Raw genomic sequence first — 27,957 nt, 5'->3', positions numbered from 1 at the left:
CAAAAATGGAAAAACATTCTTTTACTTATCAATTTCCAGATTTGGGCAGTGTTGTGAAAAAACCAGCCCCTGAGCAACCTATACAATCATCAACTTTAGGAAAGGACTCATCAAAACAAGAAACATAGGAATCTACAATGGAAGGCAATAATAATAATAATAATGATAATACAAGGAATGATGCCACTATTACCACCTTTGAATTCCCAATAAGTGATATAAGGGGTGAAGCTCCCATGAAAAACATTCCCTTATCAGCTCTTCCATCTTTTCAAGGAATGACTGTAGAAGATCCTGATACATTCTTGTTTGAATTTGATGTCCTGTGTAGGAGCTATGATTACACTTTGGATGCTCAAAAGATGAAATTGTTCCCTGCTACTCTAAAGGGAGCAACATTGAGATGGTTCATGGGACTGGGCTTTACTACTATTCGGACATGGGGAGAGATGAAAATTGCCTTTCTGTCAAAATATCAGGATTATTCTCGGACCAAGGACTTGAGGGAAAAAATATTTAGGATGAAACAAAAAGAAGGAGAAATCTTGGAGGATTATGTGGAGCGATTGCACTATAATCTACAAAGATCTAAACATAGTGATTTGGATTAAGAGATCTTGAAAACTATATTCATACGGGGAATGAGGGATGACTGCCTGAATACGTTGAATCTGTGGGGGAAGGGAAATATATCTCAAGAATCATTTGATGACATAATAAAAATCTGCTTAAGATGCTCGAGAGGATCTTCACGAGGAAGAAGCATGACACATGATGCCTCCGTTCGAATACAAAAATATGCAAATGGAGGTGTGACCAGAGTCGAGATTGGGAACCTGTTCAAGAATCTTAAAAATCACCTCCTTGGTATGATGTATGCCCAAATGACAACTTCACAAGTAAAAAATGCACAGGATGAAGCCGAGAAAGCTTTGGCTATATTCTACCCGAAATGTAAGGATAAACATTCCTTGAGAGATTGTAAAGTTGACAACATCAACTTGTGCAATGTTTGTGATTTGGAGCATTCTAGAGGCTATTGTCCAGAGCTTCTTAGCCTAAAAGCAATGCTTAAAGAATCAAGTGAGGAAGTCTAGTCCTCCTACTTCATTGGGTCCAGGAATCCCTGGTAGCCACGACCACCAGTTATGCCTCAAGAATTTTCTTCTAATCCATGGAATAATGTATATAATGAAAAACAATTTCCATGGAAATATTGCTCACCTCCTCCAGCTCAATTTTCCTCACCATGGAACCAATGGTCTCCCTCTCCACCTTTTCAATTCCCTCTATCTCAGCCATATTCTTGGTCCCAAAATTGGAGATAAAATTCTTTAGGTCCAACCCTTTCTGCATTACCAATGCAACAACAATTACAGTTGCCACCTCTCTCAACACTTGCTGCTACACCTCCCATACAACTCCAATTAGCTAGATAACCTAATCCTAACCTAAATAATAAGGAAACCTAAGCTTTAGAAGCTCTTGATTCCTTCCAAACTTACTACATCACTCCCGTTGAATGTAATGAAATCCATCTATGATCGGGAAACGTAGTAAAAACCTCTCTTGTCATCATTGAGGAAGAATGTGAATCTGTTAAGGGCGGTCTTGCAAACTCTCACGGGACTATACAACAGGTCAAGGTGATGTTGTTACATTTGTAACATATAAACTAAATAATGCTAGTACATATATATCAACTGACCCAACTGTTACAATAACTAATTGCCCCCCATATCCGCAACGATTATCAGAAAATAGGATTATTTCACAGCCTGACTATGATTTTCTTAGAGAGTTGAAAAATCTACACGTCAAGATTCCCCTACTGCAATCTTTCAAGGACGTTCCCATCTATGTGAAAATAGTAAGGGAACCATGTGTTAAAAAACCAGGAAGAAATCCTAAAGACCCGGTCACTATCCATAATGACTGGTCAATCTCCGTTGGCTAAATATAATGATCCAGGGAATCCTATAGTTACCATTTACATTGGTGAGATGCCCATACCAAATACGCTAATTGATTTAGGGGCATCAATTAACATAATGGCTAAGGAAGTATTTACCATCCTAGGTTTGCATGGGCTGAGACAAAAACCTACTGTACTTGAATTAGCAGACAAGTCCCATGTTAAGCCAGAAGGGGTGTTAGAAGACGTAGTTATTACAGTGGATTTATGGAGATATCTAGTAGATTTTCATATCTTGCAACCCAAATCAAATTCAGGGGGGCATCCCTTGATCCTGGGAAGACCCTGGTTGGCCACTGTAGATGCATTTATAGGTTCTAGGTCAGGCTATATGACAATTTCAGATGGGCAGGCTATGAAAAACCTCAACATTTATCCCCCCCTGTGAAACCAAGTAGGGAGTTAGGAAACCCCTTGTGGGATGACCTCAAACCTGAATCAAATAACTCCTAGCCACTTCTTACCCTCGGTAAAGCCCAATACTTTAAGGATGCGATAGAAGAAAAGATTATAAATGGTTTTATCAGTAATCCTCTTTCTGTCACTTCTATTGAGAACTCGAGGGAGGAAGAGGCCGTGGAGGATTTGAGCTTTGAACATATGAAGACCACTCCAAACATCAAGATAAGCCCGGTTGAAATAAAACTAGGTAAATATCTGAATGTTAACCCAGACCTAATTACCGAACAAAACAAAATGCTATTACAACTATTACAGAAGTATAAAAAGACATTTGCGTGGGATTACACAGATATGAAAGGAATTCATCTTATCATGTGCACCCACCATATCTATTTAAAAGAGGGTTGCAATCTAGTTAGATAGCCACAACGACGTATGAACCCAACACTTAAGGAGGTAGTCAAGGAAGAATTACAAAAATTCCTAAATTCTAACTTCATTTATCTAATTTTTGATAGTCAGTGGGTATCCCAACTTGTGATTGTCCCTAAAAAGAATGGAAAGTGGAGAGTCTGTGTAGACTATAGAGAACTTAACAAGGCCACCCAACAGGACCATTTCCCTTTTCCATTCATAGATCAGGTCATTGACACCTTTTTTTGAAATAAATTTTGTTCATTTCTAGACGGGTTTAGTGGCTACATTCAGATACAGATTGCCCCATAAGATCAGGATAAAACCACCTTTACTTGCCCTTGGGTAACCTTTTCATACAAAGTTCCTCATTTTGGACCCTGTAATGCACCAACAATTTTCCAAAATGCGATATTGGGGATTTTCTCAGATTCGTTAAATGACTGTTTAGAAATATTCATGATTGAATTTACACCTTATGGCGATGCCTTTGAAACAACATTAGTTAATCTTGAAAAAGTACTAGAACGATGTGTACAGACTAATGTTGCTCTAAGTACATGTTTAGTCAATTTAGTGTTCCTAAATTGATGTCATTAATTGTCAACCCGAGGCTCGTAAGCTGATGAAGTGAAGGTGTACTATATGTACTTAAGCAACTTTCTTAGAGATTTTGTCATTTGGGGTGTTGTTTATGGTTAACTTATCTTCCTAAGATGGAGTGATGATTATAGACAGATGAGTGCAAGTGTGTGAAAAGTGAGTTCTAGATGAGTGAAAATGTGTGAATGGTGATTTCTAACTACTTTCTGAATTTGTAAAGGAAAAGAACTTGAAAGAAGTAAATAGCTTGAAATGACTTGAAAGAAAATGACCACGTTCTAATGGCATTAGTCTCTATCCATATTGCTGCAAATAAAAGAAACAAGAAAATCACTTCAAGGACTGATGATAATGGTTATCTCTTCCTAACTCCCTGCTTCTACCACATAGTACTGCGTAAAACACGATTAGGAAGTAGCTGAAGACAAATCCAAGAATTGATAAAAACTCTAAGTGACAAATTATAGCACTACTAAGCTTTTTCCGTCATACTGCTTCCTACATGTGTGATTATGTGTAACAAGTGGAAAAAGTATTAGTGCCACAAGCCAAGACTACTTAAAAACAAGCTGCAATTAATTAGTGTTCTGTTCTCTTGAAAGATAAACCATTCATGATAAAGAGAGCATAAATTAGTTAGCATCCAACTTGTAAAACTAAGCTAAAAACTAATCTAGAAAACAGAATAAAAAGGGCAGCATTATGAATAAGACAACTGCAACTACCATTAGATATTAAAGCAAATACAACACACTCAACCCCGGGTGAAAACCTGCAAAGAAGCAAATCTGATCAGTGAAAATAAAGGCTGCAGCAATGAAAAGAAATCAAGCTGTACATAACTCAAGAAAAAGAAATGCTGTATGTGAAATAAAGAAATTGCAGAAATATACACATGAAATACTTATACAAGGGCAGTCATGAACGGGGGCCCTCCATCCATACAACCCACAGAAAACTCAGATGCTTTAAAACTTCAAATCAGCACTGTTTCCATTACTTCATATGCAGAAATACATAGTCAAAAGTGCTGGAACAGCTCTAAAAAAACAGAGTTTAGAAAAGTGCTAAAATTCTCACAAGTTCATAAACTACAACAGCTAAAAAGTTAACATAAGCGTACGCAGACGCAAGTATTTATAGGCATCTGCAAGATGGCCTAATGCGTAAAGCATAAAACAGAAAATAAACTGAAATTCATGCGTATTAAAGGTGCAGTGAACACGTCATATGCTTCATGGTCGAGCTGGAGGTCCTGGTCGTTATGGGCAATGAATCCAGCATTAGATCATGTTCCCCACAGCTTTCAAAACACGGACAAGTCATCCTTTCCACCGACGTGACCAAATAGCTTACACATCAACGTTAAGCTGCCTTTATTTGACCGTAACTTGACCCCTTTTGACCGGAGGTACAGATGACGTGGCTGGCTGAACTGATGGCACAGGAACCTCGAGCACATATATTCCAACATGCCCACGTGGCTCGTTCTGCAAAATAGCACGTGGAACCTTGAGATCAACAAAATGGCTGCGGGATCATCAGATGGCTGCGGAATCAGCAGATGGCTGCGGAATCAGCAGATGGCTGCGGAATGCCTGTAAGTATGTCAAAAACTAAACAAAACAATCACCCATTAGCAAAGCTCACTTGATCATGTTTAATGACAACTAATGTAATGATCTGGGTGGAAAACGAGGCAAAAGAGAGAGGAAAGTGATGAAAACAGTAGGTAATGATGGATGATAAGGTGTAAAGTAGAGTCTCTACAGTACAGACAAATGTCACATGATCATGAATGAAGGAATTGTGCTGGGAAATTTTATCTCTGCTAATGGAGTTAAAATAGACCCTGCCAAGAGAGAGGTAATATTGAAAATTCTAGTTCCCAAAACACAAAAAGAGGTACGTAGTTTTTTGGGACATGCAAGGTATTATAGATGGTTTATAGAAAAAATTTCAAGAATCACATCCCCTTTATTTTCTCTGATTATTAAAGAAATTTCTTTGGACAGGGAAATGCGAGCAAGCCTTTACAAAGTTGAAAAAGTGTGTATTAGCAGTCCCTGTTTTGTGAGGACCAAACGAGATGTTTCATATAGCCATCGATGCACCTGATACAGCTACGGGAGTTGTGTTGGGTTAGATAGAGGACATAAAACCATATTCTGTCTACTACATAATCAAGAATTTGAATCTATTATTGAATTGAGGCTTCTGTGATCCATAATAGTTGTAAGCAGAACTTCGGCGAAAATCACATGAGGAAAGACCTTTGTCGACGTGTTTCGAACCAACCAGTGTGGTTCATCGTTAGGACAAGTTGAAGAAACAGATCCAGCTTAGCATGTTAAATAGTCTGAGTAGAGACTCCAACGGCTAAATCGACCAACGGCTAATTTTGACCTTCGGACCCAGGGCAAATTATTATTCATTAATTTAATAATATTATTATTTTTAATATTAATACATAAAATATTTTTAATGGTTATATATTTATAAAATATTAATTAATTAATAATATATATATATATATATATATATATATATATATATATAATAGTTATAATATTAGGTTATTAAGATAAAAGTTAGGATAAAAAAATAAATAAAATACCTGAAGTTCTGCTTACAATTTGAATCTAGTTGAACTAAACTACATGGTCAAAGAAAAAAATTTCTTGCAGTAGTAAATTCCATCAACAAATTTCGACACTACATTATGGGATATCAAGTGTTTATGCGTACTGACCACTCTGCCATTCGTTCTAATGAATAAACAAATCACCAATGGTAGGATTACGTGTTGGTTATTGCTGTTACAAGAATTTGACATAACAATCCTAGATAAACCTGGGAAAGATAATGTAGTGGTTGATTTTATTTCTATGATGAGTTTTGATAATGAATGCATGCTTGTGGAATATTATTTTCCCGATGAATATTTCTTTGCTATTTCAACTCACTCACCATGGTATGTAGACATTGCTAATTATCTTGTTGCAAGAAGATTCCCACAACACCTATCCTTAGATGAGAAGAAAAGAGTTGTTCAAAAAAGTGCAAGATACTATTGGATGAAAGGAAACCTCTATCACACTAGGTCAGATCATCAAATCAGGCGCTATGTGAGGGAGTATGAAATCTTTGATATCCTTAAATATTTTCATGAAGAACCTTGTGGGGGGCACTCTGTAGATAAAAGGAGAGGGTATAAGGTGCTTTCAATAGGGTACCATTGGCCTACTATATTTCAGGATGCAAAGAAATTTTTGAAAGGATGTGACACCTGTTGGATAATAGGTCAACCAGTCAAGTTGAATGAGATGATGTTACACCCTCATATAGTTTTATAGCCATTTGAGAAGCGAGCCTTGGATTTTGTAGAGCCAATTAATCCTCCATCTCAACAAAATTCCTACATCCTGGTTTGCACAGATTATGTCACAAAGTGGGTTGAAGCGAAGGCACTAACCAAAGCTACATAATAGGTTGTTTCAGATTTTTTTTTGAAGACATTTTTGTTCTCTTTGGGGTTCCTCGAGAAACTGTGACAGATGGAGGGCTGCAATTTACATCTCATTTGATCAATAGGCTAGTTGAGAAATACAAAATCCATCATCGGATTAATTCATCTTATCATCCATAGGAAAATGGCCAAGTGGAAAGCACCAATAAGGTTATTGAGGGAATCCTTACCAAGATTGTGGCTAGCCACCTGAGGAATTGGGCTGATAAACTACTAGAAGCATTGTGGGCATACATGACTACATGGAGGAACACTATGGGATTTTCACCATATGAATTAATGTATGGTAAAAATCCTTTGTTTCCCATAGAGTTCGAAATAAAGACACTGAGAACAACACTACAAGTGAATCTATATTTGGCTACAACACAGAAACAACAATTAAATCAGCTAAATGAACTTGATGAGAAGAGGTTAGTTGCCATTCAACAAACATATATCATCCAACAACAGAGGGCTAAGTGGCATGAAAAATTAAAAAAAAATGTGTTTCAGAAATGAGATTGGGCTCTATTATATGATTCATGATTCAAGGATTTCAAGGGGAAGTTTTGCACTAGATGGATAGGTCCTTATGAAGTTGATACGGTCTTTGACAATGGGACTATGAGTTTAGTCACCATCAACAATGCTAGGACACCATTACTTGCTAATGGGCATCGTCTTCGGTTATATCACAAACTAGCTTCAAAGGATTCATTTGCCAACATTGTCTCGGAATCTGATCTTCAAATTATAGGGACAAGACAAATTTCTCCTGTGCTACCAAATTTTTAATTCTCAATAAGTGTAATAACTGAAAGACAACTCTGTTGGCAGCTGATACACCAAATATATATATATATATATATATATATATATATATATATATATATATATATATATATATATATATATATATATATATATATATATATAAAGAAAAAAGAAAAAAGAAAATAATAATCTATCTGTGAAAACATCGTCTAGGGGCGTAGACAAATAATGGTAATAGTTGAAAACCAATATGTGGTAGCTGTTACACCTTTTTTTTCCTGTAACATCATCATCTATTTCATACATGTTGTCTTATGCTGTTACACACTTAATTCTTTTCCATCTTTCTTTAAAAAAAATTCAAACTATTGTAATAAGAGTTATGTTGTAAAGAGTAGCATTAACTATTACATCTGTTGTTACACCTGTAACAACTAACAATATGCAACAACGAATCAAGCACAATTGTTTTCCTTAATAAATGATATCACCAAGATGTTGCCACCGAAATAAAGGACCTAATCAACATGTTGTCGTCGGAATCAATCACGTCACCAGTACTTTTCTGCCACATCACTGCCGGTGAGTCATTCAAAAGGTATATTGCTTTTCTTTATTTAACGATTATGGAAATTAATATGATGTTCCATATGACGGTCAAGGACGTCCATCGCATTAAAAATCAGGGGAGGGTGAATCATTTCGCAATCTGTAATTTAAATCAAACATTAAAGTGACAGACCTTGTAATCATTGGCAAATCCTACAATCATTATCATCTTTTTATGTCAAGCGTGCTATAGGTTTAAATCGCATTTAAAACATATCTTCACGACCCCAGATTAATAATGAGACCATAACGCATATCGTATGATCCCCTAATCCGAAATAACTAATTTTATTGCCTTGATATCTATCCCAATGAAGCACTGTATCTTCATTTCATAGAATTCTTGGAAGAGAAAGAAGGTAAAGCATAGAGGGTATTGTCTGAAGTATAGATAGGAGGATAAACGGTCAGGCACGAACCTAATTTGATAGAAGCATTGGAGAATTTCCCGGAGGCATGCCAAATTTTTAAAGATTCAGGGTGGTTCGAATTCTTTGAATGACTCAAAGGGTTGGAAGAAACTGTTTCCTTGGAGTTTGCCAAGAACTTGAACAAGAATCAATTGGAGGTTAGGGGGTTGAAGTTAGAAGTCACTGAAGAAGTAATTTCTAGAGTATCAACATTACAATCTGAAGGAAAAAGGTGGTTTGATTGGAAAATGAATGATCCTTCTCTCAAGACAGAATTTCTGTAAGGGGAGGAACAATTGGAGAAGTAGGGCAGGGGAATTGACTGATTGTCTTTTCCTCAGCCATGGGGAGATGTTTTCTTATACATTATTGAGTACATTACTTGTGAAGGATGTGTGGCAATAGTGTTTAATTATCATTTCCAATTCTTAAACCATCTCCGACACAGGCAATTGGTTAACCTTCCATTTTTCCCGTTGGAGAACCTGAAGCATATGTATGCTGCTGTGAAGGTTGCTGCTAATCCATAAACTTGTGTCACCAATCATGGCCTTATATGCCTCCATCTTGAGGCTTCCCAATTATTTGAGTAGCATGGCTGGGGTCTTGTCATCAAAAAACTTCTCAAGGAACACACGTTTGAAAGCACCCCAGTTCTGTATCGAGTTTGGTGGAAGGATGTGATACCATGCAGCTATGCGACCATCCAAGGTACATGGGAAAAATCTACATGCTACGTCATCATAACGTACCTCAAGGGTCTGTAGCTATAGGTGTAATTTGTCTAAGTGGTCTTCTGCCTTCACCATGCTGTCAAGGTTGAAATTGATGTTCATTCTCTTCGCTTGCTTCAGCATCTTATGCAGAACAGTTGGGAGAGCCAATGGTCCCCGAGTCATCCATTCAATATTTGGGTCAGCCATCTCTTCCTCTTCTTCACCTTCCTCCTCTCTTACAGAGTCTGTTGGTTCTAGCTTTGAGTCCGTTGGTTCATCTCCACCTCCTCCGCTGCCTCCCCCCCCCCCCCCCCCCCCCACCTCCTATACCGAAGTCTGATCCCAAGATCACAAGAGTGTCTTGTTCGCCTTACTGAAAGACTGGAGGTTCCTCTCCGTCTTCAATAGCTTCTTCCAGACCTTCACGAATGGCAAGGACTGCATCTTCCACTTATGATACAAAAACTCCCATGGGAGTGGATTTTGACTTATTTGATGTGTATGTAAGATGCTGTATGCCTGGGATCAATCTGACTGCTTTCGCTAACTGGCGAGTGATGGGACAGACAGAGTGAAGGTGTTGATATGAAATATCATGTTTGATTATGGGAGGTGAGGAGTAGTCAAATACAGAGTCGCGTGTAGGTGAGAGGGAGTGCGAGTTACTACCTTTACCAGATGATTGATGAATGAGTGTGAGGGGAATTTCAGCCATATACAACTGGTGGCCCTCCTTCTAACGCCAGAAAGGTTGATGGTGCTGGACCCACCATCATTTAGGGGATCACCTCAGTATGTAGTCCTAGTTAGACCTCATACCATTTGGTGTGGGAGTCCCATCTGGTATGATGGCCCAGTTGCCATTGTCTTAAGGATTTGCCTCAACTCTTGCTTGTCAACACAGGAGAGTGGTCTGCTTTGTCTTCGAGAAGTGAGGTTCATGTACCTAGTGAGTGTAAGTGTCACTTGTGTTAATGGTTCTTTCACTGTAGAGGGAGAGGGCGGGAGTGAGTCCCAAGTTGGTTGGGATGAAGTCCCAACTCGGCTAGGAACACACAACATAATAGGATGTGCACATCTTTCGAAGGAGCATTCCACACGGATGCGGTAGTCACGAAACACAAGGTAAGATAACACATACAACACTCAATGGATGAGTCCGAATGAGCACAATGGTTGTTACAGTAAGTTTTATGTGAAAGGTCTGTCTGGTGTCCAGGGGAGTAGTCTACATGGGTGAGACAACGTTAACAACATATACAACACAATTCCATTAATAGATTATGTATTACAACAAGTGAAATAGTTCAGATGTAGAACATATGTTAAAGAAACATGCATAACAAGTGTTAAACATTAGTCTTACAACAATTACAATACATGTGTGAAAATGTGTTGGCCTGTTAGCATGCTTCTGAATTAAGCAAAAGTTCCAAGACACATTATTACACCATACATCACTAACCCTGAGTGCGGGGAGTTGGAGCCACTACTTACTCCTCAAAGAAAATATTATAGACTCTCTTGGCTATGTCAGAGGAGCTAAGGTGAAAAGTCCTTTGCATGTACAAATGAGGGGGTATTTATAGCCAAGGGTGAAAATGACCCTTGTGGTTGTTCGACTACCCTCATGACTATTTGACTTCCATGACTTTTTGACTTACATGACTCTTTGTTCAACAAGTGGGTCTCTAGGACTTCCACATTACATTACATTGATTGAAAACATAGCCCATAGTAGAGATGTGGGCGACATGACTCAACATGACAATGATGGTACATTCATGCTGCTACTAGAGTGCATGTCAAGCTTCAATGCTACTGGGTGAAGGATGTCTTCATGGTGTATCACAGTTTCACCTTCGCATGGCAAAGTGTGTGGAGTCTTTGATGTTCTTTGGTTCGCTTGATGATTCTTAGGCACATTTCTCTTTGCTTGCATGTTGGAAGGCTTGACAAACTCATCTATTCATAAAAAGTGCATGTTTATCCGTTCATCCGTTTGTGAGCACATCTTAGATGTTTTCTCATCCGTCCATCTGCGAACATATCTTTACATGATCATCCGTTCACAAGCACATATCTTCACATGCATCAGTCGTTGGTTGGTTGGTGAACCTGTTCTCCTGCATGTGCTCCCTTCGTTCATCCCCTTCATCGTCTTGACATGTTTGTTGGTATACTTGCAGTCACTCATGACGAGACGACATCAAATCCAAAAAGTCCTAGTATACCATGACACATGATCATTTCAGATGCAGGTGAATGGGAGAGGAAACAAGGTTGTGAAGCGGGATGATGGCTACGGGCACTGAAGATAAAAACTGTGCAAGAGTCACTAAGTGATGAAGATGGGAAATCCAAGTCGATAGTGACTGTCTGCGAGGTCTGGCTCGGATGGAAGGCAAAATTGCACAAGTTTTGGGAGGAATATTCCGGGTTGCAGGAAGGCAAGGTAAGAAATATTTGTGTAGTTTCCAGAACAAGTGGGCAGTAGGGGCTATAAGGCAAAATTTTCACAATTTTCTGGAGGAACAGGCCGGCCTCCAAGGAGGGTCAGTAGGCAGAGATTGTGTAGTTTTTTGGAGGAACTGCCCAGGAGTTTGGTAGCCAAAACTGTGTAATTCCTAGAGGGAACTGGCAGTTGGCTGTTGGGGTCATTGGCAGCCAAAGCTGTTTAATTCCTAGAGGGAACTGGAAGTTTGTTGCTCAGTCACTAGTAGGAGAAACTGCGCAATTCCTTGAGGGAACTGGCAGTCTGCTGCTAGGAGCGACAGGTAGGGGAAACTGCACTGAGGCCAAGAGGTCAACTTGCTGATCATCTCTACACAATTTCTGAGCTGAACCGACTACTGGACAGCAGAAGGCCTGCTCATGAAGACTGCACAAATTCTGAGATGAGTAGTCGGTCGACTATCAGAATGACTGACTGGGAAAACTATACAATTTTCTGAGGAAGATAGGGATGGGCACTTGGTGTCTGTCCAGCCTATCTGCACAATTTCCTCAATCAATTTTTTAGGGGAGTCAACCCCGGGGTGACTATCCGGTCTGACTGTTCGAGTGGCCAGCATGAGAGTTGATTGAATTTCTTGTGGGCAGCACAACCTAAAAAGACTAGCCTGGTGCTTTTGTGCTATTCTGGTTGACAGTCGATTGAGTCGATGGTGGGGTGATGGTCCAATTGTCATAGGGGAGTATGGTCATCATAACTTCAGAAAAAATGATTAAGTGTGTGAATGATCGAAAGATGCATCATACAAACAAACACTGACATGAATCGACGACGAAATGACTCAAACCATCCAGACACACATGTTCAACATGACTGATTGACAGTGCAAGTGACAAGTGCGACACTCGTGATTGACCGTTCATTGATCGCGATGCTTGCGTGACAGTGAATGTGACTTCGTGTGTGAGTGCGAAAAATGCTTACATAGTGAACACAACAAGCACATACGAAGCAGAGACTTTGAGCATAACCAGAACATGGTCGCAAGCATGACTTAGACACCAACATGCAAAAACTTGAAAGAAATTAACAAACAAGGTGGATGCAAGGACTTACATAAGCTCATGGAGTGAACTCGAGTGTGTGCAGTCATCAAGTGAAACTCTCAAGGGAGGCTCCGAAATTGATGCAGGCCAAAATTTTGGAGGGTGGCTGTAGCCGATACAACATAAGGATAAACATTCCTTGAGGGATTGTAAAGTCGACAACATTAACTTGTACAACATTTTTGATTTGGATCATTCTATAGGCTATTGTCTGAAGCTTCCCAGACTGAAAGTAGTGCTCGAGGAATAAAGTAAGGAAGTCCAGTCCTCCTACTTCATTAGGTCCAGGAAGCCTTGGCAGCCACGACCACTAGGTATGTCTCAAGATTTTTCTTTTAATCCATGGAATAATGTATATAATGCACACCAATTTCCATGGAAATATTCCTCTCCTCCTCTAGCTCAATTTTCCTCACCATGGAACAAATGATCTCCCTCTCCATCTTTTCAATACCCTCCATCTCAACCATATTCTTGGACCCAAAATTGGAGAGGAAATTCTTTAGGTCCCGCCCCTTCTACGTTACCAATACAAGAACAATTGCATATGCCACCTCTCTCAACACTTGTTGCTACACCTCCCATACGACCCCAATTACCTGTACAACATAATCCTAACCCAAATAATAAGGCGGTCCAGGCTTTAGAAGCTCTCGCTTCCTTCCAAAATTACTACATCACTCCCATTAAATGTAATAAAATCCATATACGATTAGGAAAAGTAGTAAAAACATCTCATATTATCATTGAGGAAGAATTTTAATATCGTAAGGACGGTCCTACAAACTCTCACGAGACTACTACAATAGGTCAAGGTGATGTTGCTACACCTGTAACAACTAACCCAAATAATGATGGTACATCTGTATCAACTGACCTAGCCATTACAGTAACTAAGGACCCTCCATATCTGGAAATATTTCCAGAAAATAGGATGACTTCACATTCTGACTTTGATTTTCTTAGAGAGTTGAAAAATATACACATTAAGATTCCCATGCTGCAAGCTATCAAGGACGTTCCCATCTATGCGAAAATAGTAAGGGACCCGTGTGTTAAAAAACCTGGAAGAAAGCCTAAAGACCCTCTTATTGTCCATGTGATGGGGAAATTATCATAATTAATGACTGGTCAATCCCCGTTGACTAAATATAATGATCTAGGGAATCCTACAGTTTCCATTTACATTGATGAGACACCCATCCCAAATACACTGATTGACTTAGGGGCAGCAATTAACATAATGACTAAAGAAGTCTTACCATCCTAAGTTTACATGGGTCGAGATAAACACCTACCGTACTTGAATTAGCATATAGGTTCCGTATTAAACTAGAAGGGGTATTAGAATACGTAGTTATTATAGTAGATTCCTAGAGATATCCAACAATTTTTCTTATCTTGCAACCCAAATCAAATTTAGGGGGGGCATCCCTTGATCCTAGGAGGACCATGGTTGGCCACTACGGATGTATTTATAGGTTGTAGGTCAAGATGTATGACAATTTTGGATGACCAGGCTACGAAAAAACTTAGCCTTTATCCCCCTGCAAATCCAAGTAGGGAGTTTGGAAACCCCTTGTGTGAGTTCAAACCCGAATCAGATAACTCCCAACCACTTCTTGCCCTAGGTAAAGACCAATACTTTAAGGATGATATAGAAGATGATATTATAAATGATTTAATCAGTAATATTCTTTATGTTACTTCGATTGAGGACTTGGGGAAGGAAGAGGATGTGGAGGATTTGAGCTTTGAACATATGAAGATCACTCCAAACATCAAGAGAAACTTGGTTGAAATATAACCAGGTAAACATCTGAATGTTAACCCGAACCTAACTCTCGAACAAAACAAAATGTTGTTACAATTGTTACAGAAGTATAAAAAGGAATTTTCATGGGGTTACATAGATACGAAAGGAATTCATCCTAGCCTCTGCATCCACCATATCTATTTAAAATAGGGTTGAAATCAAGTTAGACAACCACAATGACGTATAAACCCAACACTTAAGGAGGTATTCAAAGAAGAATTACAAAAACTCCTAAATCCTAACTTCATTTATTCAATTCCTGATAGTCAGTGGGTATCCCCACTTGTCATTATCTGTAAAAATAATGGAATGTGGAGAGTCTATGTAGACTATAGAGAAATTAACAAGACCACCCAAAAGGACCATTTCCCTTTGCCATTCATAGGCCAGGTCTTTGATACCTTGTCTGGAAAGAAATTCTTTTCATTTCTAGATGGGTTTAGTGGTTACAATTAGATATAGATTGCTTTAGAAGACCAGGATAAAACCATCTTTACCTACCCTTGTGGAACCTTTACATACATAGTTATTCCTTTTGGAATCTATAATGGGATAACAACTTTCCAAAGGGTGATATTGGGAATATTTTCACATATTTTACATGACTGTTTAGAAGTATTCATGGATGAATTTACACCTTATGGGGAAGCTTTGAAACAACATTAGTTAATCTTGAAAAAGTACTAGAACGATGTGTACAAACTAATGTTGATTTAAGTATAGAAAAATGTCACATGATGATGAATGAATGAATTGTGATAGGAAATTTTATCTCCACTTGTTAAATTAAAGTAGACCCTACTAAGATAGAGGTAATTATGAAAATTCCAGTTCCCAAAAAATAAAAATAGGTGCCAAGGTTTTTGGGACATGTAGGGTATTATAGGTGGTTTATAGATTTTTTTTGAAGAATTTCATCCCCTTTATTTTCTCTACTTGTTAAAGATGTGGAATTTGTTTGGACTAGGAAATGCGAGCAAACCTTTACAAAATTGAAAAAGTGTGTATCAACAGCCCCTGTTTTACGAGGACCAAACTGGATTTTTCCATTTCATATAGCCACAAATGCATCCGATACTGCTGTGGGATTTGTGTTGGGTCATCTGGAGGACATAAACCTTATTCCGTCTATTACATAAGCAAGAATTTGACCCCAAACTGAATTGAATTACATAGTGATAGAAAAAATAATTTCTTGTAGTAGTGCATTCCATCAACAAATTTTGACACTACATTACGGGATATCAATTGTTTGTACATATCGACCACTTTTCCATTCATTTTCTAGTGAATAAACCAATCACTAATGGTAGTGTTACATGTTGGTTATTGCTATTATAGGAATTTGATATAACAATCCTAGATAAACCTTGGAAAGACAATGTAGTGGTTGATTTTATTTCTAAGTTGACTATTGGTGATAAATGCATGCTTATTGAAGATTCCTTTTCTTGATGAATATATTTTTTCTATTTCAACTCACTCACTGTGGTATGCAGACCTAGCTAATTATCTTGCTGCATGAAGACTCCCACAACACCTATCCTCACACGAGAAGAAAAGAGTTATTCAACAAAGTGCAAGATACTCTTGGATCGAAGGAAACTTCTATCACATGGTGTCAGATCATCAGATCAGGTGTTGTGTGAGGGAGGATGAAATCTTTGATATCCTTAAAGCTTGTCATGAAGAACCTTGTGGGGAGAACTTTGCAGATAAAAGGACAAGGTATAAGGAGCTTTCAATAGGGTACCATTGGCTTACTATATTTCAGGACACAAAGAAATTTGTGAAAGGATGTGATAACTGCCAGAGAATGGATCAACTGCTCAAGTCAGAGGAGATGCCATTACATCCTTAGATAGTTTTAGAGCCATTTGAGAAGTGGGCCTTGGATTTTGTAGGGCCAATTAATCCTCCATATCAACAAAAGTCCTACATCATGGTCTACACATATTACTTCACAAAGTGGGTTGAAGTAAAGGCACTAACCAAAGCCACAGAACAAGTTGTTTCAAACTTTTTGTTCGAAGACATTTTTGTTCAATTTGGGGTTCCTCCGAAAATAGTGACAAAAAGAGGACCACAATTCACATATATTTTGATCCAGAAGCTAGTTTAGAAATAAAATTTTTCTCATAGGATTAATTCACATTATCATCCAAAGGAAAATGGGCAAGTGGAAAGCACCAATAAGGTTATTGAGGGAATCCTTACCAAGATTGACGCCAGCCACTAGAGGAATTGCACTGATAAACTCCCAGAAGAACTATGAGCATACAATACTACATGGAGGAACACTATGGGATTCTCACCATACAAATTAGTGTATGGTAAAAATCCTTTATTTCCCATAGAGTTCGAAATAAATACATCGAGAAAAACACTATAGGTGAATAGCACAGAAACAATGGTTAATTCAACTAAATGAACTTGATGAAAAGAGGTTGGTTGCCATTCAAAATTTTTTTATCATCCGGAAACAGAGGGCTAAGTGGCATGAAAAATTCATCAAAAAGAAGGTGTTTTAGAAAGGAGATTGGGTTCTACTATATGATTCGTGATTCAAGGATTTCAAGTGGAAGCTCTGCACCAGATGGCTAGGTCCTTATGAGGTTGATACAATATTTGACAATGGGACTATGAATTTAGTTACCATCGACAATGCTAGGACACCATTGTTTGCTAATGGGCATCCTCTTCGGTTATATCACAAACTAGCTTCAAAGGATTCATTTGTCAACATTCTCTCGGAATTGAATCTTCAAATTATAGGAGCATGGGAAAGTTCTCTCGCACAACCAAATTTTTAATCCTGAATAAGTGTAACAACTGAAAACCAACTCTGTTGGCAGTTGATGCACCAAAAATAAAATAAAAAAATTAATAATAATAATAATAATATATAAATAAAAATCTGTATGTGAAAACCTTTTATAGGGGTGCAGGCAGATAATGGTAACTGTTGAAAACCACTATGTGGCAGTTGTTTCACTTTTTTCTCCTATAACAACATCATCTATTTCATACATGTTATCTTATGTTGTTACATGCTTAAGTCTTTTCCTTCTTTCTTTAAAAGTTTTTCAAAGTATTGTAAATAAGAGTTTTGTTGTAAAGAGTAGCATTAGCGATTACTTGTATTGTTACACCTGTAACAACTAATAACTTGGAGCAACGAATTGGGCACAATCATCTACCTTAATAAATGATATCACTAGGATGTTTCCATTGGAATAAATGACCTAATCAACATGTTGCCACCATAATCAATCATGTCACCATTACTTTCCTGCCACATCATCGCCGATGAGTGATTCGAAAGGTATATTGATTTTATTTATTTAACGATTATGGCAATTAATATGATGTTCCATCTAACAACCAAGGATGACTGTCACATTAAAAATTAGGGGAGAGGGTGAATCATTTCACAATCTGTAAGTTAAATTAGACTTGAAGTGACAAACCTTGTAATCATTGCCAAATCCTGCAATCATTATCATATTTTTATGCCAATCATGTTATAAGATTAAATTACATTTAAGATAGATTTCCATGACCCCAGATTAATAATGAGACCATAACGCATATCATACGATCCCAGTATCTGATATCCTTGCTTTTACTACCCCGATATCTAGCCCAACGAAGCACTGCATCTTCATTTCACAGAATTCTTAGAAGAGCAAGTAGACAGAGCACAAAGGGTATTGTCTGAAGCAGAGATGGGAGGAGCAACAGTCAAGCATGAGCCCAACTCCATAGAAGCATTGGAGAATTTCCCGAAAGCACGCCAAATTTTTAAAGGGGTGGGATGGTTCGAATTCTTTGAATGACTCAAAGGGTCGAAAGAAACTGTTTCCCTAGAGTTGCCAATAATTTGAATAGGAATCAGACGGAGGTTAGAAGGTTGAAGTTAGAAGTCACTAAAGAATTAATTTCCAAAGTATCAACATTGCAATCGGAAGGAAAAAGATGGTTTAGCTGAAATATCAACGATCCTTTCCTCAAGGCGGAATTTCTGCAAGGGGAGGAACAATTGGAGAAGAAGGGCGGGGGAATTGACCGATTGTTTCTTCCTCAAACATGGGGAGACGATTCCTTATAAATTTTCAAATACATTACTTGTGAAGGATGGGAAACAATAGTGTTTAATTATCATTTCCTATTGTTAAACCATGTTTGACACAGACAATTGGTTAACCTTCCATATTTCTTGTTGGAGAACTTGAAGCATATGTCTGCTGTTGTGAAGGTTGTTTCACATCCGGAAACTTGTGTCACCAATCACGTCCTTATAAAATTAATCATAATGGATGCCCTAGAATTCCAAGGCCAAAACTAGGAAGAGTTTATGAGTAGAAAGATGAGGACTTCATGCCAAAAGAAAGATGAAACCCCGTTGATGCTCCAAAGGAAGTTAGGGTGACTGAAGAGAAAGGGAAATCCTCTAGAAGTAGAATCAAGAAAATATCATTGGAAAAGATAATAGGTGGCAGGACACCAAAAAGGAGCGTTAGATTCAACACATAGCCAGAGCCCCCACCTCCATCTAGAAAGAGGTCAAGCAAGCATAAGGACGCAGGGGAGAAAAAATAAAAAGAATAGGCCCATCCCAAAGAGGTTCCTTTACTTGGTAAGGATGAGACCCAAACCATGCTGCGTAAAATTGAAAAATTAGAAAAAGAAAATAAAGAATTAAGGAAACAATTAGAGGATAGTAAAGTAGAAACAAGGGTCCCGGGTCTGGATACTTTGGCATAGGTTATTGATAAGATGAGAACAGAAACTACACTAGGTTCTGTATGTACAACATGTGCTAAGAATTTAGCAACAACCAGGTATAAAGTTTGTGCTGCAAGTACCATCTCGATAGAAACCCAAACTGAACCCTGGGAAGATGTTACACAAGAACCCATTGATGAAATTGTTGTTACACAATAACCAACAGCTGAAACAAAGCATCCCACAATGATCGGCCTAGAATTTGAGACACAAGAACCTACAGACGATACTACTGTAACACAAGAACCATTAGTTGAGACATAGGTCCCTTAGGAAGAAGAGGTAAGAGCTGATCCACAAGAACTTGCTAATGAAGTTGATGTTACATAAAAACCAGTAGCCAAAGTAGAACAACTCGAACCTTGATATGCTGTTACACCCCCCTATTGATGTTGCATGTGAGAGAACATGAGATCTTGAAGTAGGATGGTGTTCATAGAGACTTTTGTTGATATCAGAATTACAGAAATGGAAGCAACTGGAACTTTCTTTGCAAAAGGGATTGATCTTGCTGGAGGAGCATCAAAAAGTTGTAAATACTTTCAAAGAACAGTAGGTTATGAGGAAGTTTATGGAAGAGTGGAAAAGATGGGAAAGGAAGAAAACTGAGAAGGAAAAGGAGGAACAAGTGCAATAGTTACAATATAAAGTTCAATACATAACAGATGATAAAGATAAGTTGTATGGACTCGCCCTGAACCTGTTGGGGTGTATAAGGCCTTCCTTATCTTAATAATTATACCTAGACTTTTGTAGATGTTTTTCGTGAATGTGATTTTCATAAGCAAAGCTTACGTTTTGATATTTTTCTACATAATATGATTGTGAATACGCTAGCCTCCATATGAGTGCACACATTTTATCCTACATGGGGGACTTGCAGTTACGCACCTTCATCTCTTTCATGAGAAATTAACTAGAATGACATCTAGCCATGAAGTCATCTGACACCAACGAAGAGAAGGCAACCTTGTGGATAAGAGAAAAACCAGGCATAGCTACTGAATTGAGGCTTGAATTTAGGAAGTTTCTGAGTACCCCTGATATGAGGGAACAATCAACCATCTACAGGAGGAGGATTTTCATATATTCCCTCAACCTCTTTGCACAACTGAATAACAAAGCATTGATTGGATACCTTAAACATAGAGAGGCTGGTAGTGAAAGTTTGTAGGAGTGTGACCCTTTTGGGTTTCCTAATTTTGTGGTTACTGTTATAAGGTTTCCAAAATACGCCCAGATTGTGAGATCAATGGGAGCCTTTTGGATAGGGATTAGATTTAAGTATCCCTAGATTTGGCTTTAGGTCGAAGAATACCAACTCAATTATTGATTGTGTGATTATGAAGAGGAATCATGGCAACATCAGCTGATGGATACTTAGGGCTACAGACCAGTTGGAAAAGATACTACTGGTGCTTATAACTTGGCAAATTTACAACAACAATACAAAAATAGTACCTAAAGATTCCACACGAGGACATCCAGTTGCTTCAGTTGGGGGGAGACGTTGGGTGCAATTTTTAAGCATATCCTAGACACCTCTTTCCCCATTTTTGATCATTTTCACTCTCTAAACCTATGAAATTTATGTACCAATTACCATTTTCCCAAGTTATATGAGAAATCCTTTCTCAACATATTATTTTTCCACCTTTCGTTAAATATTGAATGAAGTGATGCCTTTTTGAGATGGCTAACCAAGGTAATTGTGGAAGAAATTTTCTGGTTATTTTTCTTTTAGGTGTTGCCTACAACTAAGGACTAAGGGTGATCAACTACTACTGTTACTCATTGTTACACTTAGAGGATTTGCTGTTATAGTTTGAAGTTTTGTTGTTACACCTCAAGTTTCCATTACACTGCAATTTCCAAAGACATTGGTTGTTGTCTTCAAAGGCAGTTGTCTAGAATCATGAATTATCTAGGGACGGTCAAAGGATCTTAGCAGTTATGATTGTGGAGATGGTGTAACTTGAATTAGTATTTTATTGGGAAACTGTTTGTAACACTTTCTATTTTTCTCTTAATATTGATCAACATGAGAATTGTGAGATTCTCATGACTGATCTGTTCCCTAATTTTTGGGGCTTGTAAACTTTATAAAAAGGTTTAGTTCCATGAAAAAGGAATGAAAACACATGAACAACATCAGCATTTTGACCTTGTAATTTCAAGTCATTTTTAATACAAAACACTTCTAGTAATGTTCCTACAGATCTTGTGTTGAGTTTTAACTAGTTCCCATTTCATCCCCGCGCCTTGGTAGGGAGGAAGGGTCCTCCTCTTTAGTAGGGATTGTAGTAATAGTAGACTAGATGTTTTGTTTTTATTTCTTTTAAGTGTGGATTCATTAATGCCATTGTATGAATTGTATTACTGATGCACTTTTATTTTCGAATTAATTATATGTTGTTACATAGGATTGGTTAGAACTATAATATTTAATCAGCTGATGCAGTTTTATTAATGATGTGTGGCGCACCTGTTCTTTGAGAAAAGCATGAAGTGTGATGAGTGAATTTTATTCCTGTAGAATGTGTTTTTAATTTATGCCTGAGTGTTTTAAGTTCTGCAATTGTTTTCAATGACATTTTCTTTCATTTCTTTCCCTAGCTATTATGTATCAGCCTAGATAGTGCAGACGTCTTTGAAATAAACAAACTTACCTTGGTTGACAATTAAATTCTTGTAGTTCAGTCAAATTAACAATGATTAAATTGGCACAACAACACTCTCTCTCAGTAGCTTGAGGTCTTTGGCAGACAAGCAAGATGAGGTTATTGGTAGCCAAACAAGTGCATTTAATGAAGATCAAGATCCACCAATCTTGAGCTATGGGAGAAAAACATTCCTATTTTCTAGGGAGATGCTAGTAGCTACCCTCTTATATAAATAAACATGTAAAAGAGGCCATTAGGATTTGAGTTTTTTTTCCAGCTAGGTAGCTGTTGAGTTGATGCACTTGGCACTATTATTTTTGACTAGTTATGTGATGTATTTTACATTAATGCAACGATAATGAGAAGCTTCCTATTGATTAATCAATGAGTTAGTTCCAGAGGGCTAAGGCTCTTGGGTTTGGACCCAACCCTAGTAGCTTGGGTACCTCTTGTGTATTTGTGTCTTCTTTTGGTTCAGTGTGATTATTAGTTTTCTACATTTCATTAGAAAATAACCAATCAAAATCTTGTGATTGCAACCTCTATCTCATCTCTCCCATGGGAGCATGAATGGAAGGGTCTACAATAAAAGTCCAAAAATATTATGTTTATGATTTCTTGGAAGAAGGTCTATGTTAGTAATCTTGTTTTGCATGTGCTTATTGTAGCCTAAGGGTTGATTTATTAACTAGGTCATAGTTTTTGGCATAGATTAGATTGCATTTAAATTCAACTCATCTTTTCCACTATTAATTGTTTCATTTTGTCAATGATAAAAGGGTATATACATGTGATGTTGCATGGCTGTTTGTATTCGCATGCAAGGGGCCTTCGACCACCTCCACCTTGGACTTCCTCACACTCTTTTATGAATCCCAAATTTTGCCTTCAAAGTTAGGTTCTTGAGATTGTTTTCCTAGATCACTGTGAGTAGCTCTCCTAGTGAAAAACAGGCCTTCCAAAGTCTCTGAGCTTGGCTAAGGGTGTTTTTCACCTTCATCCACTTACCTCAATCTCCATCTGCCTTTTCATCCTTTCAACCCATGCTTCCTACCTCTTAAACCTTCTCAACAACCTTCCTGTAGCATTACACGCCTTCTTGTGGCAATACAGGGCACATGTAGCAGCCTTATGTAGCATACCTATAGCATCCTATTTCTCTACCTGTTTTAACCTTTGATGAAATTTGGACTTAGTTTAGAAGTAGGTTGACCCCCAACTATGTGTTGGGCCCAAGAATTATCTTTAAAATACATCCCATTTCACCTTAAAATACATCCACTTGCACTCCATTCACACATTTTCTCACCTCTATTCCACCACCATGTCACCACATTAGCTTCACTTTCATCATTAAATGGGTTACCATTGTGTTTTCCAAAACATTATTAATTCTTAGTATTTTTAAGTGAATTTTTGGTTAAACTTAAAAAAATAATATCCTTATACTTATACCTAACAATTGGAATGAGAAATTTGACATGTGTAGGTACAAAGGAAGCTTCTCAGGCATCTTTATGTGGCACTCTGTGTTCAAATTCGAATTTGAGGAGATCATGGACCTCATGGAGAAGATCATGGACCTCATGGAGGATAGGGTTATGTATCACCATTGGTTGAGAAATATGTGGATCAAAGGAGGGAATAGAGGATCTACATTTATGAGTTTTTTATCATAGCTTTTGTATAAATAGGAGTGTTATCTCCTTCATTTGTAATCTTAATTTTTAGAATATGAGAACCTAGTCCTTCATTGTAACCCAGCAATGTTAATCTAGATAGAATTTATAATAGGTTTGGTTTGGATCATATGAGCTTATAGCCATTGTACTTTGAAAATTATGATGAATAAATTGGAGCTTCTTTGATCCTCTACATTTGACTTCTCTTTTGGTGTGCTTGCGAATCCCTGGAAGGATCCCCATTGCCTAACAAGTACACTTTTGTTTTGGTAACCTTTTATTTTATGTTTGTTTGTGAATTTCATTAGATTAGGTTCATATGTTTGAAATATTAATGAATAACCTTTCGTAAGAAAGTATTAATGTTTCCTTCAATGAATCTGATTTTTTATTTAATGTTTGATTTCATTAGTTTAAGTTTCTAATTTATATGCTTGAGATATAAACGAATAGTCTCTTGTAAGAGAGCTTTAATATTTCATGCAATCAATCAAAATCATGTTAAGAGCTTCAATTTCATTAGTTTAAATAGTTGATTAGAAATATTAATGGATAGTCTCCTGTAAGGGAGCTTTAATATTTCTTCACCTAGCTTATTTTAGTTTGTCTTTGAGTCCACATATTGGATGATCCTCGAAGTTTTACTTACTTGGGTTGACAGTAAATGAAACTCTAATTTGCATCCACATTTTAGACCCAACACTATGAATCAATGATCAAGGGCAACACCTAGGCCACTCCAAGCCCTCCTTTTCCTTCACTGCAAAATAAAATAACATTAGTTTCTTTATCACATATTTGGCACAAATAAGAATTGATTGATATGCAAGTGTGAGCTAGATAGACAATACATGGAATCGTGAGTTATGATTTGGTAGGTTAGTTTCCAGTCTGCAAGTAGATTTGGTAGCTAGATGGTTGATTTCAAGATAATGTAGTTCCGTTTCTGCAAGTAGTGTAGCTCTTATATTTTCATGAATTGATTCAATAACATTTACAAGTTAAAGTTCAAAATCATTTTCCTTTTTATCATTAGAGGTAGCTTCTAAATCACACCCTTCATTATTTAGTTTTTATTCTAATTTAGTAGGAGGAATGGTCTTGGATAACTATTGATCAAGTGTCCTAGTTGAGGGTGGAATGACTAGATCCCATCTACTGTGTATATAGCAATGTCACATCAAAGTTTGTAACTTTGTATGAACCCCAGGTTGATCAATAGAGTTGAAGATCCCTTGGGAGTTGCAGTGCCCTTGGTGTAATACCATGGCTCACCATCCACCATGGAAAGTATCTCCATGGAAGCCCTGTAATCTAGGTAGTGATCAAAATCTTATGCTCTCTACCTCAAATAACAACGGTTGCAGTTCCAAATAAAAAGTCTAGCACACTATGAGTCTCTGCCTTTTAATGAATACAACTAGTTTATTGAGTTTTGAAAACAAACTAGTATGGAAGACATGGAAAAATTAGTTGAATTCTACATGCAAAATTTCACTTTGACAGATTTGAATTTATGGGATCCCAATTCAAGATTGGGATACATGCATCTAATGGATTTAGCATCTTGGTTGACTCATGAGGAGACAAGGGTTGAGGAGGTGAAAATGTTAATGACGAAAGAGGAGAAGGAACCCTTGTATATCATAGAAGAGCTAGTGACCCCTAAGGTTGCCATCAACAATCACAACATCATATCCTCTAATGTTACTTTATCACCCAACTACATTGCAACCCAAGAGAAATACATTATACACTTTGAAAACACCTTTAGAATGTTGGGAACAAAAAGTTTGCAAGTTTTCCAAAGAAAATGGCATGCCTTACCCCACTCTTCTGAAAGGATAAGGAATGCCTTGGAGAGAACACCCTTGTACAAGAGAATCATGTAGATCATGAAGATTAGATGGATAGGAATCAAACTCAGTCCACCTTTTCTTCTAGGCCTATAAGAAGGAAGAGACCAAACAAAAGAGCAGAAGGGATGGACTGAGATAGAAACAAATGCAAGTTTTTACCCATAAGAAGGAACGTCATCTGAGGTGGCTTGGGATGTGAGATAGGCCACCAAGGCCATGAAAGAGCTTCACATAGGTGAATAAGTTTCTCAGAGGATGAGAAATACCTTCAATAGGGTGGTGATGATGAGCCCCATCAATAGGTATATCTTGAAGATCATCATGCCATCCTCCAGCCTTAAAACTATCATTTTCTCACATTAATTCAAATTTTTGGTTATAATATGCTTAGTAAGAAGAGTAAAAGGTGTTTTTCATAGTATGTGGTGTAATGTGGTTTAATTACAAGAAAAAGAAGCATTTTTGAGGCATTTACTATGTAGGGGCTTGATGGAGACAACCAAGAGAGAATCTAGGGGGTTCTTTTCCACCTCCTTAACTCCCTACCTCAGCGTGGGATCGCATCGTCCTTTCTCACCAGTTCAAATTCATTAACAATCGAATAACTCCTAGTACAAATGAATTTCAAGAGGGTCCAGATCCACCATTTATGAGATCAAGGAAGGAACCACTCCTATTTTCAAGGGAGTTGGTTTCAACTACCATTTTGTATAAATAAACAAGATGACAAGCTCATTAGATTTCGAATTTTTGATTAAGTTAGGTGTGGCTATTGAGCTCAAAGCTTGGCATTTTTATTTTTACTTTCATGTGATGTATAAGACTTTTACTTTTTGATAATGATAATTTAGTTATTCAGTTGTATCTGAGTTAGTTTCAGAGGGTTAATACCCTTGGGTTTGGGCCTAACCTAGAGCCTTTGGTGCCTCTTATCTACTTTTCTTTGTTCTTAGTTCCAAGAATTTCACATCTTTATTTCATGACAATAGAGGTTAAGCTATAAAAAATTGTGATTGCAAGCTTCTACATCACCTCTCTTGTAGGAGAATGGTTGGAAAGTTTCACAATATCAACCCAAAAACATTGTATTTATGATTTATTGGTAATAGATAGATGTTAGTTGTCCTTATTCATATTTACTTTCTATGACTTAGGAGTCAGTTCAGTGATCAAAGTAGTGTTGTGGCATGAAATAGATGTTTTTCAAGTTCAACTCATCTTTTCCATCATAGTTTATATCATCGTGTTAATGATCAATGGATTTATGTATGTGGATGGTTACAGGGTTGTGTTTATCTGCAGGGGAGGGCACCTCTTTCACCCCCATTTAAGACTTGTCCATCTTCTCTTTCCATCCCTTAATTATAGCCCAAAAAATCTATTTTCACATTCACTTTTCATAGGAAATTTAAAACACCATGGGCATTCATCTTGGTGCAAGATAAACCTCTGAGAGGCCCTAGGCTTGGCTAGGAGGCTTCCAAAACCTTCCTTCACTCTCTCCAACCTTCATCTACCTCTTCATTACCTAAATACATCATATCAACCCTAAAAAGGCTCTCGGATCCCCTCGTGTAGCAACAAAAGACCTCCTGTAGCAACACAAGACCTCCTGTAGCAAGACAAGACCTCCTTTAGCAACACTTGTAGTAGGTTTGTAACACCAATTTTATTCACCTACTTTTCTCCCCACTTAAACCTTAGCTCAGTCAAGATGAATAATGACCCCAAGTTGTGATTTGATGATCAAGAGAATCACCTAGACCACTCCAACCATTCCTTAATTTCCTCACTGCAAAACAAAGTAGAATTATTTTTTTAAGCACAAGCATGATGCAAGTTAGATTTCTGATTTTCAAGCAAGTATGAAATAGGTAGATGATACATGATGGTTTGATGAATTTTAGATGATAGAGTAGCTTTCCTTCTGCATGTATATTATCTCTTTTCCTTTCATGAAATGATTAATTAACATCTACAAGTTAAGTAGATGGAATTTTCACTTTCATAGCTAGAATCAATTTTCATTGTGCTTTCATCAACAATATTTCACTATAGTTCAGTAGGAGGAATGGTCTTTGAACATCTTGATCTAATGCCATGACTAAGGGTGGCATGAGTTGAATATAACATACTATGCATATAACATTGTCACCTCTAAGTTTGTACGAAGC

The sequence above is a fragment of the Pinus tabuliformis genome, chromosome 2_1 (genome assembly GCF_031772625.1).
Source record: "Pinus tabuliformis cultivar Carrire ecotype Pingquan chromosome 2_1, CPIR1, whole genome shotgun sequence".
Taxonomy (NCBI): domain Eukaryota; kingdom Viridiplantae; phylum Streptophyta; class Pinopsida; order Pinales; family Pinaceae; genus Pinus; species Pinus tabuliformis.
The sequence above is the reverse complement of the archived record's forward strand: the minus strand, read 5'-3'. Positions refer to the sequence as shown.